This window comes from Columba livia, chromosome 7 (assembly GCF_036013475.1).
Source record: "Columba livia isolate bColLiv1 breed racing homer chromosome 7, bColLiv1.pat.W.v2, whole genome shotgun sequence".
Taxonomy (NCBI): domain Eukaryota; kingdom Metazoa; phylum Chordata; class Aves; order Columbiformes; family Columbidae; genus Columba; species Columba livia.
This window is the reverse complement of record NC_088608.1, coordinates 906,751-922,979: the sequence shown is the minus strand read 5'-3', so window position 1 is coordinate 922,979 and position 16,229 is coordinate 906,751. Positions and strand designations below refer to the sequence as shown.

General features: G+C 43.3%; 1 long non-coding RNA gene across 1 annotated transcript; it reads right to left on the bottom strand.

The window, feature by feature from the left end:
* Positions 1–8,960: 8,960 nt before the first annotated feature.
* LOC135579995 (uncharacterized) lies at positions 8,961–13,371 on the bottom strand. Its single transcript, XR_010473934.1, has 3 exons — positions 13,305–13,371; positions 9,960–10,115; positions 8,961–9,550 (listed from the first exon to the last, which is right to left on the bottom strand). It is a non-coding gene; the product is annotated as an uncharacterized LOC135579995 (long non-coding RNA).
* Between the last annotated feature and the right edge of the window lie 2,858 nt (positions 13,372–16,229).

The following is a 16,229-nucleotide window of genomic DNA, read 5'->3' as shown; positions in this document are numbered from 1 at the left end:
CCAGAAACCTTCTCCTGAGCGTTTCACCCCATTTCAGCCCCATGGCCGTGGGGCTGGCACCAGGGGCTCCAAAGCTTCACCTGTGAAGGACAGAACCACCGCCAACCGAAAGCACCGATGATGTGCACAGACACAGGATCTGTAAATCTATTCAGTTGGTGTTCACCCTGAGAAAAGAAATCGAAGGACTGACTTGTGCAGCCGGACCAGACTATTAGCAGGAAACGTATCGTAAAGAAGTGATTCTGTTCAAACAAGGGGAGTTTCTAAACTGACAGACACATTACTAAAACAATACAGTGGTCACTTCAGGAAACTCATATTTTGTTGCGATAAGAAAAGGAAGAACAACCTTGACAAGTTTGTTTTTTGTCAATTTTCAGTACCATATAACGCGTGCGTTCGGCGGGTCGTTACTATGTCATCCCTGTTCCCTGTGCCAGGCATCCCTGGGTATTCGGTGTTTCAGTGGGACCGAGGGTGCTGTGCCACGTATCTTCTGCTTTGAAGTACCAAGGCAATACGTCTTTTTTCCTCAGAAAACAATTGACTATAAATTTACAGTACAAAGACCTTCTAGGTGTACAAATGCCTTGGAAGCAGCCGTGGATCCAGACAAAGCTGCCGGACGGGATGTGGGTTGAGAGGACCTGTTATTAAAAGAGGGATCAAAACAGGCTGCAATTATGCCCAGTTAATCCTCTTAAAACAGGGAGGTATTTCTTCACCACAGAAATTATTTGCACGGGGTGAAAATAACAACCATATAGAACAAATTAAAACTTTACCTTCAGATGCTACCTCAATTGTTATGCAGATTTCACCGCTTTCACCCGGCCAAAGAAGACCCTTAATACCAGCCCCTCTTCCAATAATCAAAACAGAAGTGTGACATCATCGCTAAATTAATTACAAGTTTATTTGATTTATTTTGCCGTACGCAGTTTCTTCATGCGACTCGGACCGGCCTCATATGCTCGAAGCAGATGCGGTCTGAAATCCCCTGATTAAAAGGGTGAGCAATGCATCAAGTGTACTTGTAATTTCTGTAGGTTATACCTGAGCGCGCGAGGAAAGACACGGAATGACCAATGCAGGGCACAAACTGCTTGTCCAGGCTGTTTTAAATACAACCATCACACGTTTAAATGTCATGCTGGGCTTTAGTTAACTAAGGTGGCAGGTTCTTAAAACGCAGAATTTATTATGTTGAAATTTTCCAAATGTAAGACTGAAAAGGGAAAAATATGTCAACTTTTATTTATTTCCTATATAAATATAGGCAATTTAGTCCTTCCCCCAAATACAGGCAGATTAGATGATTTAGACAGTAGTCAATTCATTTTGCATAGGAATGGCTCATTAAAAAAAAAAGAGCCCCCCATTTGTATGAGGCTCCGATTGGCCAGAGCACAAAATGAATTTACAGTGTCACTCAGAGATGTAGCAGGACTAATGAGGGAGGGATGCAGTGTGGCGGGTGGGTAAATCTCCGCTCTATTCATTCCCTCAGCTGGTACAGCTCACGAAATGGAGGTGTCCCTCATTATGTATGTGTCTCAGGAGCTTTCTTTAATATTTTAATAAATAACAACATCAGCCCAACAAGAAATTAATGAATAGTATCATTAATAATGAGCTAGAGTCTTGTAGTGATAGGACAGATATTAAATTGAACCACAGTGGTGCTATCTCTAGGGACTTGGGAATTTTCCAGCGGCAAACAAGGCCACTGAATGAAGCAGCATCGCTCTGTGCCAACAGCTTTTACAACAGGTTGGGAGTAATAAAAGAGGATTTTCTGCACGATAAAGTTAAGCCTTAGAAAATCTGCTGGTGTAGATCGGTGTGAAAAGTACTGCCAAACGTGATCCTTAATTAAACTTTAATTAAGATAAAGCTCTTTCCTTTAAAAGCCGGGGGGGGGGGCGGAGGGGGGGAGAGCGGCAGCAAAAAGAGTGTCAGCTATTTTCCTACCAGTTTTTGATCTGAAATAATTCTATATTAAATCACAGAAAACTGTGTTCAAATAACTTTAATCCACAAAACCCAGGAAATTCAGAGTCGTGGATGAAACGCTATCCTTAGCTCACCCATGTGCCTATATCTATATCTATATATATGAGCCTGCGATATAGAAGACTGGCGGCAGTTCGGAGTCTTGGGCGCAATAGAGCTGCCTGAGCAACGTCCCCATCTCTGCTGCGATGGGTCGCACGATATCCTAACATCCATTTGCCTAAAGGTTTAGGATGTCTGTGGTTTATAGTCAAAGCAGAAAACAGCACAGGCTGCATGTATGAGAAACGTTCTTACAGAACAAACCAGTTTATAATAACTTCAGAACCCAGAACAAACCCTCCTAGACACGTGCGCAGCCCATGTTCGCTGCATTGAGGCTGTTTGAGTGAATGGGGAATATTAATAATACCATCACATCAATTTGTAGGCAGTTTCCCAACACAGTAACCCCCCAGCCTTCCCAAAAAACTATTTCATATGAGTTCATGGCATGTTTTTCATTCAAAAGTTGACAGCCAACCTGTCAGCTGCACCAGGATGGGAAAGGAGCACAGGGAGGACTTTCCACCCCAAATTTGGACTGGAAACGCCGCTCTGCCGCCCGCCCGCAGCGGTGGATTTTGGTCCCAGATCCATAAGCGATCCCTGTTCTGCTTTGGGAGCTCACACCAGCTCCTTTCCAAGCAACTGAAAACATCACTGCAGCCGCTCATTTAGAATCCATTTCTTTGTAAAAGAACTAAGATGACCTCACCAAAACCCAGCAGCTCACCATGTTCTAGAAGTCATACTTAACCACATCTCCCATTTGTATTTTCAACTTTTTGAACTGGACCAACTCACTGGTCTTATCTCAACACTTCTACCTTTACGCATATCATTCCTGCTCTGAGTTCCACCCAGGAGACATTGACTTCGCTCCCTTGACTGCAGAAAGACAATTTGCCAGCTTGAGATATTCTAGATCAAAGTGAACCACCTAATTTCATTTAAAGACCACAAACACCCCTCTGGAGAGGGCTTCAGCGGTCTCTGTGGGGCTTCCAGCTGTGTCGGGGTGAGAACTGGGATGCACTGGGGGACCCTGCTCCGGGTACCAGCACCTCCCAGCAGCACGGCCAGGGCTCCGCGAGGGCAGTGCCTGAGGGCCACTGCAAACCTTCACACGGCAGCCAGCTCAAAGCACAGCAGAGAATGAGAGGCAGCGAGAGTCCTCAGCATCAGTCCTAAAACCGAGGAGCTGGGAGCCAGTATATCAATGATGCTGGGGAGAAGCGTTCTCTGACTCTTTTAACTGGCGCAGAAACTGGCAAAAGCTTATTTGGAGTCCCGAATTAAAGTAAAAACAAGCAAAACCAAACAAAAAATCCCAAACAAACAAAACAACAACAAAACCCAAAACAAAACAACCCCCAAACCAACAAAAAATACACACAAGAAACGTTTTTTTCTTTTTTGTCCTGGCATTCTGACTAAGAGCCGCTTCCTGTTATTTGCCGACTTCCTCAAGAATCTCTTTTTATCACCCAGGAACACTGCTGTGTGGACATGAGCCTCCTCACACTGCAGTTCAATTCAGTTCAACAGGAGCAGGATGGTGCTTTCATGTTTTAATGAGTGGGTTTGTGGTAAGTCCCAGGAGCAGAGGGGGACAAAGGCTGGGACCCCCCAGACACGGGGCTGTCACCTCACTGTCCCCCACTAAATTCTTACAGAATTTTGCTATACTTAAAAGAAAAATAATATTCAAGGCAGGATAATTGGCCATTGCAATGACTGATAATTTTGTGAAGGGTAGGAAATATTTCTAATGGAAGAGAAAAGGGGACAATGGGGAAGAAATTCGCATTTCATGCCTCCAGAGCAGGACAACTGTTTTATGGGATACTGACAAAAGAAATTGGTGCAGACACCAATTTTTGTGTGTTTCTTTCGTTCTTTGTATGCGGTTGATATTCCTCTCTATCTTCCCTCCCCCCTTGGCATGCTCTAACATTAGTTCACCTGGTGACACTGCAGTGTTCCAGAAAAGGCAGGTTCTAGGTGCTGCAGGAAATTCATGAATCATTGCCAACATCGTTTCTTAAACAACAGCTCCCTGTGGCAACAAATATGCATAAGGGACCAAGTTAAATTCAGAAAGCCTCAAAAAAGCAGCAGGGGTATTGAGCTGGAGGGCAGATCGCCCCATCCCATGTTCTCACCTGCTCCTGTGGTCTGGTTACAGCATCAGAGGTGGCATCAGGCTGCACAGATCGGACGTCAGGGGTGGATTCTGCCGTTTCTCTGCAGCCTGGAATCCCGTTTGGAAGGAGCTTGACCTGTGCTTGTCAGCATCGCTTAACATTCGATCAACACAACTTCAAACTGGAGAAAAATACCTGATTTTTGGGGGCTGCCCAACACAATTCTGATAACACTAAGGCTCCTCCTAAGCCACTATTCTACTTTCTACATCTTTACTTTCAGAATCCATATTAAACTTTTCTCCTAAAAGTCTTGAAATACGGTCTGCGGTTAGACATTCACACACACCTCCATGCTCCTTTGCCTCAAACCCACCTGAGACAGGTAAAATCATATCACTCGTGCAGAACTTACCCACGGGTACAACAAATAACTTGTACAAAGTAAAAAGGAGAAGCAGAGATAAGAGCAATTTTATTATATTATTGTTTTAAACACAGCTCCTTCTGAGAGTCTCTTTCATTTCAGTGTCTGTAAGGAAAGCGTCTTTAAGGCTCTGTACATTCAGGGGCACTTCACCTTCATAGGCTCTCGGTTTTGATAAAACTTTTTCTGTAAGCTTCAGAAAGCGAGTCAAGTGTGGATGGCACACTGCTAAGTCTTTTCTAATTCAAATTTTAAACCAGCGTGTTTGACTTAAAGCAGAGATTGGACAGGGATGCTGGAGAGAGCGAGATCTGATAAATTCAAAGAGAAAAGAAAAAACAAGCTTTAGGATGTCTATTATTCTCCCAGTTAAATGATATTCTGGTTATCTACTGACTCTTGATATATTTAGCAATAAATTAATAATTGGGGAAGAATGGAACAGCCAGCTGATCTTTCCATCTGTCAGCCAGGAGCTGAAACTCCGACACGCTGCTCCTCTCAACACCAGCAGCAGCTGAGTTATCTTCATTCTGATCTTGGAAAGAAGAGACCCAATATTATGGGTATTATGGGATAACACATACCACGTCCGACTTTGAGGCTCTGCCCCGTCATCCTTCCCCACCAGGCTGCGACCTGGGCCAGCTCAGCCCTGCCTGTGTCAGGGGCTGCATCCACCACACCAAGCCTGATCCAGGCTGATGAACAAGCACCCACACCCCCCCCACCCCGTCAGGACCCCCGAGCCCCAGCCACGACCCACATCCACATGAAGCCACCCTCAGGTGCTGTCCCATCTCCCCGGTGCTCCACCACTTGTGGGTGCCACCAAAGGCGCAGCCCCTGTCCCCTCCCGCTAAACCCTTCATCGTGGGAATTGGCCTCTCTGGGTAACTTGCTATTTTTTATTTACCGCGTGAAAGAGACCGTAAGAATAACTGCACATTTTGACATGCTCATGCCATAAATTATCCTGTGTCCATATTTTACCAGGATGCTGTTACCCGGGAAGATAATGGTTCATTTTTCGGCTGCTACAGCAGAGATCAGAAGGTTCCACCCTCAGCAGCTACATCTCGTAACTGCCTTTCGCTCTCTGAAAGCACAGGCAATTTTTCCATAATAAAAACTGGATTAGCATGTATCAAGAAGAGGTTCCACCAGCTGTCACTTTGAAATCGGGCTACTCTATCCGATGTTCAAGATGATAATGGATAAACCCATAAATGACAAGCAGTTTTCCTGTATTTATCTAGTAAGTGGCTAATACAGGCTAGCATCTTTGCTAATAAAACAATATAACAGAAGGAAGAAACAGGCTTAGGCTTTATTTGAATTAAATATGAACTGAGCAATGGTGGCACATGAAAATATAGCATAGCAAATGGTATTTCTTTTTCACCTGTTGCTGCTTTCTGAAATTATATTTAATTTTAATGCACTATTTCCACAAGTAGTCAAGAACGATTTGTAATAGGATCCCATTCAAAGTTTTCTGAAATCTGCTCATTTTCATTTCATTATAGCCAGGGTTTCTCTGCGTATGTACACATGCTAAACAGAAAAAGAGGCTTCTATAAACAAATAGGTTCTGCAAGTATGGTGAAAGAAGCAGCGTCGTGCTACATGAATCAGCAACGGTAGCAACAGCTCCAAAGAGGGAGCAAAAGAATTCTTATTCATCTTCAGAATATTGATGAACTCTTGGCTAACATTCGTATTATTAGGATGACACGATGTCAAAACTACAGTTGAAAATACATTAAGATTTAGACTTTCAGTGGAAAAAAATCGCCATTTATTCGCTAGTTTATACTAACATTAGCAGTAATGCAAAAGCTGGGGTTAGCTTGGCTATATTAGTAAAGTAGAAATAAAGATCATCAATGAAAGACTGATCACTGGCTACTAATTAAAAGACAAAAGAGCTGTCTTGATGAAATATTGCATTTTCATCTTGCTTTGAAACCAAATTTTACACTTTCACTCTCTAATTGCACAAAACAAGCACAGGTGAATAATAAAGGTGTTTAATTCCAGCTGCTGCATTACAAAGCAGTCAGGCAGGATCAGCGGAGCCCACCGAGCACCAGCGGCTCTTGGCAAAGCAGCTGCCACCAAAGGGGGATGACAGGGGGGCATCCTCAGCACCAGCTTCCAAACCAAGAACAGCCTTCCTCAGCTCCTCACCAATATCCAGCAGTGTTTCTTTTCTAAATTATGATTACCTAGAACCCTTTTCTAGTTTTATCTGCTCTTCCTCCCAGGCCACATCTCCTGACGCCTGCACAACACTGATAAAACAACGGCACATGAAACGAACTTCTTCCTTCCCACAGGAGAGGAACCTTTCCCGAGGTTTTTGTTTTCGACACGCGTGTGAAGTTTTCCAGAAACCACAGACGGGTTTTACAGAAGAATTGTGACGTTCTCCTTGCAGAACACGTGGCTGCGCAGAGCCCAGGAGCCCAGCTGCGGCAATACCGGGGTGTTTGCGCAGGACGGAGGGGAGGGACGCGCAAGGACAAAGACGAAGGAGCAGAACGGGACCCGAGCCAGGAAACACTGCATCTCCTGCACATCCCGTTCGGGGAGCTGTCGCCAATTCAAGCAGCAGCTCCTCAAGCAGGGCAGCTCCATGCACATCCAGGCAGCTGGAATTCCGCTTCCACGTGGGCTGGTGAATTAACGCAACGCAAACGCGGTGCTCTGCTGTACATACAGCGTCCTGCTCTGCCCACGATTGTCACTGCCAATCAGGTTAGAGTTTCATGCATGAGATTTAATTACCTCTATTATTACTATATTTTGTGTAGCTACAACATTTATCAGAGGCCATAAAATTACCTGAGCCCTTTCCTAAATCCCACCATAGCACCCGACTTGATAACTGTGTGACAGGCATGGAAAGTAGCTTTGCCTTTAGTGGTTTTTTGGGTTTTTTTTTAAATAAATTGACCACACTTAAAACTGAAGTGCTTCCTTGTCGCAAAGCAAAGTACAAACGAGGCTCTTTGTGGCTGCCTTGGCCATATCTTTCAAGACCAGGACAAGAAGAAGAGTACGTTAGTTTAGTGCTCAGAACCTGCGGGCCGCAGCTTAGGCACCTCATCCTGGTCCGGTGGCCCCTCCGCCGCACCCACCACTCAGAAACAGCGCCTGGAGCAGGATTTGGAGTGGCTTTGGGAAGAAGCGGGGTTTTCCACGCGCAGAGGAAAGCAGCCCGCTTTGCATTTCGGTTGGTTTCGTGAAAGGAGGAGGCGCGAAGGGGAGCCAGCGCTGGCTCGGCCCCAGCGGCTGCTGCCAGCGACCGGCAGCGCTCACCAGCCGCGGGGAAACTGCAGACAACTGCTCTTGTTGGGCACGGGAGAGGGGGAGACGAAGGGCAGAGGGTAAATTCCTCTTGCAACATGCAACATATTTTCGTGGGCTGAATCAATACCCTGGCAATCAGCAAGACTCCAGCTCGGGAGAGGGGCGTCTGAGTGCAGAATGAGCCAGCGTATGTAGGTGTGGAGGAGAAACGAGCTGGAAATGCAAGGGACAATTAGCTGATGAGTAATGAGAAAAGCAGCCCATGGCCTCACTTACAGCGGGTTCTGAGTTTGTGTTGTCCTGCTCTGCGAAAAGCAGCTTCTGAGTTTGTTTTGTGTTTGTTTGGCCAGGCCTGTGGGCAGGAGCAGGGTGTGATGGAGCAGGGCCAGGAGAAGGCCTTGCTTATTGCAGTTCTTGTGATAGCGTTTTGCTTATTGTTTAGGAGAAGTTTTGGGGTATTTTTTTTGTGGTGTTTAAAAAAAAAAAGAATAAAATCACAAATTAGTCAGAAAGGAGGAATTATTAGCAAGGAACTATAGGCACCACAATTATTGGCACTCCAAGATGTCGCTCATGCAAAGGCTGTAAAAACATCTCCCTCGAACTAACTGATAAACATCACCTATTTCATAAATACTGAATCACGTAAAGATTACGAGACTTCCACAACATCTGGCCATGGCGAAACTAACAGCATGCCACAGACATCAAGTGCCTTCTGTACACAAACGTGATAACATCTACTTCCTAAACAAATTAAATCTGATATTAAAAAAATACAAACCCACAACTTTTCCTGCCTTCACTTTAACTTTTCCCTACAAACGCACTTAAAGGAAAACACCACTTGGTATGTACTTAACACTGTAAATCATGAACCAAACCCACCTGCAGGTATTCACCTGCTGATGCACTTCAAGACCTCCCAGTGAACCGTTCTATTCTGTATAAAATTTGTGTCTTTGTGTTTCCTTAGAAAACCATAGGAAAGGAATTGAAAGGTGAAAGTGAAATAGGAATTATGAAATTAAAATTAAGTGAAACGCAAATGAAATTAAAATGAAAGTGAAATAGGAATTATGAAACAAAATAATTACAGGAAACTGTGTGTATCTGGTAATGTTAAAAATCAACTTACAGTTTTAATAGATTTGGGTATCTAATAACATGTGGCCTCCTGAACTGGCACAAGAACAAACTGTTGTTGTTGTTGATGATGTTCTGTTGTGTATTTAAAACAAGATCACAACCATCTCTTCTATACACAGTCAAATACAAAGACCAAAGCATTCCTTCTAAAAATCAATTTTGTCTGAGCTGTTTTGCTAGTAAATGTCATATTCCCGGGACAGAAGAAGTTGCATCAAGTGGCAGGTGATGTGCATTACCAGGGAATAACCCCCAGAGAACGCGTGTTTGCGGGCGGATGGAGAAGGCTTCGCCAGTCGAGCTGTGCCTTGAAACTTTTGCACGAGCAAACCCAGAGTGTTGCGGCGTCCCCGCCGCACCTCTGCTGTCAGAGCAGCCCGCGCACACCCGCGCAGCGACTGACAAAGTTCCACATCACAGACCAAGGTCTTTGTGCAGAGATTGAGGTCTAAAGAAAGAAAGGAAGCGGAATAGACATAAATGTAACATAAAATGGATTGACATCGGCTAAAGGGCAGATGGGGGAGGGAGGCATAGTCATAAATAAAAACTTTTCTTTAGGGGAGAAGTAACTAGAAAGATGTTATTGGATCGGCATGAAGAGTCTCGCGGTGTGTCACGTAAGCACAAAAATATATTAAAAGTAAATATAAATTGATAGCAAGTCTATTGAAATCTGGTTGTTAAATCACTGTGAGATGGATGGAAGGTCAGCTGGATCTTCTTTTCTGCACATTAACTAAACAGGAAATATTCATCAATACAGTGTGTCACACTAAAAAATGATGCAGCTGTTCATAGAAGGTTATTTGTTAGACGGGTTTGAACATTCACACACAACAAGAGCTGAAACATACCTGGTCCAGGAGAACTTTGCCTTGGAAGCCTCTGGTGGGCTGGTGCAATGTCCAATTAAAGGCTGGAGGTTCCTGGCCAACAGCAAACACCTGGTGCTGCTGACCTAGTTGGGGAAAGGCTGATGGGAGCCATGCTGCAAGATTTAGTTCTCCCATCTAAGGTGAAAAATAAAGAAATATTTAAAGCTTTGTGAGCTTAAAAAGTACAGGATAAAGTTTGTTCTAGTATGAAGATGAGCACATCTGGTAACCTGCTGGGAACACGAAAACTTATGTATGGAAGTAACACAAGTTTGAACTTCTCTGAAAGTGCTTTTTATTTGTTTTGTGTGATTTTCTGGGATATCATGCTGGAATTGCTACTAAATGTGTGGTTACAGATTAATTATCTCTATCCAGTGTATTAAATCTGATTAATATTTTTAAACTGTTGCACAAGAACACCATGATCTATGCAGCGGATTATGTGAACAGTTTGGTTTCAGCGGTTTCTTCCCCTAAAAGGTGCTTCTGCAGAATGCGCTGCACTACAAGTATCTGCTTTATTCTGCAACCTCAAAGAATTCTGAAGTGTCAAACATGCACAATTTTTTAAAAGTAAGCAATACTTTTAACCATGACCAGGCCATTAAATGTACTGTAGATAATTGTAATGAAGACACTAATCTCCCACCACCGCAAAAAGAACAACGAAGATTTCAGTCCCGGAACTGGAATTTCCTACCGTTGTGGATGTTTCCATTATACTCGCAATATCACAAATAAGCTACTTTGCAGATTCTGACTTTTAGAAAATTACTCCCTTGAAAAGTTATTTTTGTTTTTCTGTTCTTGTTCTAGCAACCAATGAACTGGCTCTGGAGGAGGGTTCATGTTTTATGCAGGTTGAACTAGTACAAATTATAAGCTTTTATTCATTTCCCAAACAGATACGTTACAGTGCACACACACACGTTCTTATATATACATATAAATTATTGTGTCTGCATATATAGAAATGTACATGTGTTGAGAGAGGTGATCTGTCTTCTTTGTTAATCTTTAAAATGGTTAGATAAATATATAATTAGATAAAACAGTACCATTACTTTTCTAACATACAGACATGAGAGTTGTATCAGTTACGCACAAATATATCATCTGTAAATGCTGGAGGAGAAATATTTCCATTTAATTGGGCAAATGTTTGACAAAGCCTCAAAAAAGGATTATTTACTTAAAATATTTTTTAAAAAAAACCTTATACTTATATAAAGTGTTAGCAAAAGTCTATTCAGTCTCAATATTTAGAAGGGTGCTACGAATGGATAAAAATAAGGAGAAAAAGAACCATCAGTGAAAAATATCTTCTCCTTTCATGAATCCCGGTGGTAATTGCACGAGGAGCTTTGCTATAGCAGAGAGGGAATGGGAATTACGTGTCATCAGAACTGTAGCTGTTCAGACCCAGACACCCCACTAATACCGTGTTTAACAGATCATATTAAAGCCTGGCAAGCCCACCAGGCTTCTAACGTTATCAGGTCAAGCATGCCCCCACTTCTGTCCATCAAACCTATCATAAAAATAAGACTTTGCGCTTCTGTGGAGACTTTCATCTGCAGATCTCCGGGTGCTTCATGGATCCTGAATAACGGAGCATTGAACCAGATGTGGGTAACCACCCACACACAGCAGCACTGCCGGTTCGGGATAGAAGCCAAGAGTTATGTCATCCTTGGATGAAAACAGGGAGGTTTGAACAGACCGGGAGCATCACCCCAGTTGTTCAGAAAGCCTGGGGAGATTGTGTTGGCCTTGGCCATATGTTCACCTCGGTATTTCCAACCACATTTGGTGTATATGGGGTAGTCTGGGGGGACTTAAGCACCGTTATCACAAATAATAAAACAAACCAACCAAAACACAAACAAATGACCCCAAACCCAACAAACAAAACCCCACAAAACCAAACCAAATGCAGTTGTCTCTGCAGGTGCCAGACACGAGCAGGGCAGAGGTGGAGGTGGCACAAAGGGGCGTCCCCAGGCTCCCCCCACCTCAGAACTGCCCATCGCTGAGTGCCCGGGAGAAGGGAAAGCCCAACACATGTTCCCTCATTTGTGGTGGTGGGTTTAATGTTTTGAAACTCGTATCTGGCAGTTTGGAGGTTCGGTGAAACAGCAGATCACCACACCCCCCCAGGCGGCGTGCAAAGTAGAAAACATAGTCCCTCTGCATCGTTTCTGGTTTTGCTTTAAAAAGAAAAAGGACGGGTGACATGTTAGTTGACAGGGCAGCTCCCAAAACACCTGATGATATAGAACCATGTTTCAGTGCCCCAACGTATACGATGGAGTGACTCAGACACAAAGCAGGCGCTGGGATTTGTGTGTACTTCTGCTTTCACAGCTGCGTTTGGAGGGGTGTGAATTACCATAACTACCGAAATCAAGAAAGCTTTCAGAACTAAGGGATTTAACGTGCTTTATTTATGCTCAATCAGTGTTCTCCAAATATCATTATTTCAAATTAGGGACCGTGTGTGAGCAGACGAGCTGGGCTGCCTGGCAGGCAGGCGAAGAGCGGTGCGAATTCTCAGGTTGGGCGCTGAGCATCCTTCCAGCCCTGCTCCAGCATCTGCCGTCAAGTGTCTCAGAGACCCTCTGGGCCCTCACATTCATTCCAAAAGATCCCTTTGATTTTTAATCTAACCGACGACGCATTTGATAGCAGCCCTGCTACCTGCCTGTTTCCTCAGGAGTCGCAAAAGTTAAACAAAGAGTAAGACTTCTCAGTTCATGGGTTTTTGAACAAGGCCCTTGCATATGTCAACAGGCCCACACTGACATCAACAAAAGCACAAGGCAGTCGCTGGTGTTTTGATATAGTAATGCTCTCCAAAGTATTTGCTTAATCTTTTACCGATGTTTAAAGGTACGTGGCTTACATTAAAAGCATAAAAGACTCAGAGCTGGGTGTTTTCGACCAGTTCCACAGTTGTCATCTTTATGTGTTTATATCAACACCAAGAGGAAGACCAGGGAAAATGTTGCTGCTGAATGGAACAGGGGATCTGGTGACAGAGGACACGGAAAAGGCTGAGGCAGCCAATGTGCTCTTCTTGTAGGACTCGGTGAGACTTGCATTGAGCAGCCCAAAGCCCCCAGGACTGGAGAGCAAGGTCAGCACAAGACTTGCCTTTGCTGGGGGAGCACCAGGCTGGGGGACATTTGCACAAACTGACCAGACATCAGTCCATGGACCCGGTGCTGAAGGAGCTGTCCAAAGTCATCACCAGAGCACTCCTGACAAGCTTTGAAAGATCTTGGTGGTCAGGGGATGCTTCTGAAACCAAATACCTACCTGAATACCACGTGTACTGGTGTTCACTTTAGATGATACATTCAAAGGTTTCCCCTGGATTAGAATGTCCCTACTCAATAATCAGAGCTATTGACCCACCTGGCGACAGCCTCTCCTGTAGGAGTGTCTGTCCAACTCTGGAGATAATATTTTAGACTAATAATATTTTAGACTAACCATCTAGATAGAATTCAAAGCAACCCAAAATGTACAAAAACACTAATTCTTTTCAGTTGTTTCCACTGTTATTTATGTCCTATATTTCTATATATGCCCTCTTTACTTTGTATATATCTAATAACACTTGAACTTAAATACAATATCCTTTATGGGTGTGTGCGTTCTCCTCTACGGCTGCATCCGCAGGTTGGTGACACTCATCAGACACCATCAGCATCTGCCCTGGTGCTCTGGTCACTGACAGCTGGATGTTGTCACTGTGGCAAAACGCCTCAGAAGAGATCTGTGAATGTATTTATCTCAGAACATGTTGATTTTAAACAATGAAGTTGTAACATAGCGAACTACATCTAAAATAGTATGTTTGCCTAATAAGAGGCATTTTTCTCTTGTAAAACCCCCTATTAAAGCCACTTTGCTTTGTTAACTTTCATAGCATGTATCCTCACCGCAGCCTTCAACACCTGAAAAATTAGTGGAAGAATGTGACTGATTATAGAGGCTGTTTTCCTTGTTCCACTGCTTGTTCTAAAAGGGATACTCAGCAGAACTTGCATTTTTTTTTTTCATTTTGTGCTGTCTGCATGAGTAATTACCTCCCTGATTTCTGAGATGCAATTGAGTAGCTTCCACATTAGAAAAATCCAAAGATTGATAGAGCCATCTCTCCTAAAGGATTAGTTTGCTGCTGTAATTCCACTGAGTAGGTCATTCAAATAGCAAAATGCTACAAAGTTTAATTCCTCCTGTTTGTAAAAGCCAGGTATTGATACCTATTTAAAGGCATGTGAAAAGGGCTGGTTAGCCTTCTGAGGGGAAAAGTGTTTTCACATGCCTGCTGCGGCTCCAGCAGGGCAGGGGGAGGAAGAAGATGCTCGCGTTCCTCGAACAGATCAACCCTGGGGCTGGTGATGCATGAGGCAAGAAAAGAGACCAAAGAAAAGACAACAACTGTGCAAAAATCTTGAGAAACAATTCACCTTTTGTAAATTGAAGAGCAAGTTTCTTCCACGACTTAAAGGGCAAGTTGTCTTGGTGGCTTCGGGATGCCAAGGGAGCCGAGGCACGTCCCTTGGTGCTATGAGCTTGGCACACCATGGAGGATACTTCCCAAGTTAACTTATTTAATACCTAACTTTTATATATCAAGTTCCTTAATTTATCTGAGATATTCTGGGAAAGGTTTTGCTAGCATTCAGTACTACAATGCCTTTTCATAAAAATCCATTTTCCAAATATTTGCATAATGATGGAAGAGCTTTTGACGGAGTGTTAAGGCAGGAATCCATCTAACATCACAGGTACAACCATAAGTGCTGTAGACTACAGCTATGATTCTGATAAATAATTGTGCCAACATCATTTTACCCGGGAAAATTACTGACTTCTTCTTTCTCTCTGCTAAATAAAAACAAACATAATAGGGGCGGGCAGGGAAATCAAAAGAACAATTTTCATTAAAATGCTAAAAAATGCTAATCTCTTAAATTCACAAAAATATGTTTTACGATAATCCTAGAGAAAAAACTAACACAAAATACAAATAAAAATATTTTATTTTTCAAGGAAATACATGTTTGACTTTCATTGAACTACTATAGCAGCCAAGCAGTACTGGGGCTCATACAAAGTCTATTCCTCTGTCATGATCCATATTCCTGTCTGGTATAAACTGAGCTCTACTGATGTCAAGAGAGGCTCAACCATTTATATCAGCTAAGGATCTGGCAGTTAATTTAAACGGCAAGAATAAATCTTAGGTCTGCTCTGAAGTCAGTTTAACTGGAATGCAAAAGATCCTTGCAAGTTAGGTGCACATTTAATTAATTGAAATCCAGCCTCCCTAGACAAACCACAGCTGCTCTCCTTAGTTAGCACAGCATCTCCCAACCAGCTGCGCTAATCTGTGCAGTAATACTACCCTGTAGCTAAACATCTGGAGAAACCGAGGAAGGAGAACAATAAATACTTCTAAAATTCTACTCGGCAGACACCTGAAAGTGACTTTATGGAAAAAAGGGCTTTTGTATGTGTGTGGGAAGAGAGGATTTAAACCTCAGACACCCTGAGAGAGAGGAATCCGCTGTAACCGGTGGAGACGTCGGTTGGGTCTACGCTGCTGCTGGACCTACACTTGTCAGGGCAGCCACTCACATTCTACATTTCCCATTTTTACTGTTTTTCACTTGGAAACTGCCAGTTATTAACACAATAATAGCAGAGAGTTAGATAAGCTCACATGGAGATAAATGATCACAAGTGCACAGACCGAGGAGTTATATTTTTAAATTCCTTCCGGGCACCTCTCTTTTGGAAAAGATACCTGAAGGTAGTGACACTTCTCATCATGATGTCTTCTGTACCAAAACAAACCAAACAAACAAACAAAAAGAGTTTAGTGCCTCTTTCTCTAAGCAAAACCAATTTGTGCCTAATTCACGTTAACATCAGTCACCTAATCAGGTAAGCCATAAGAACAGCAAGGGACTAAATTTCACCTGACCGCCTAGTATTTCAACTCACCCAAGGGCACAGAACTGTTCCCAGAGGCTGAGCTGACGTTTCACAGTGTCAGACGTGAAGATCAGGAAGCGGGTACTGGAGGAAGAGTCTTTCTGGCAAGCTGCTTGTTTCCTAGACAGATACACTGGTCTTGAAAGGGGCTTGGGTTTTGGTGTTGGCTGGCTTTGGGGGGAGTTTTGTTGTTGGTTTTGGTGTTGGTTTATTTTTTTTTTAATTCAGAGA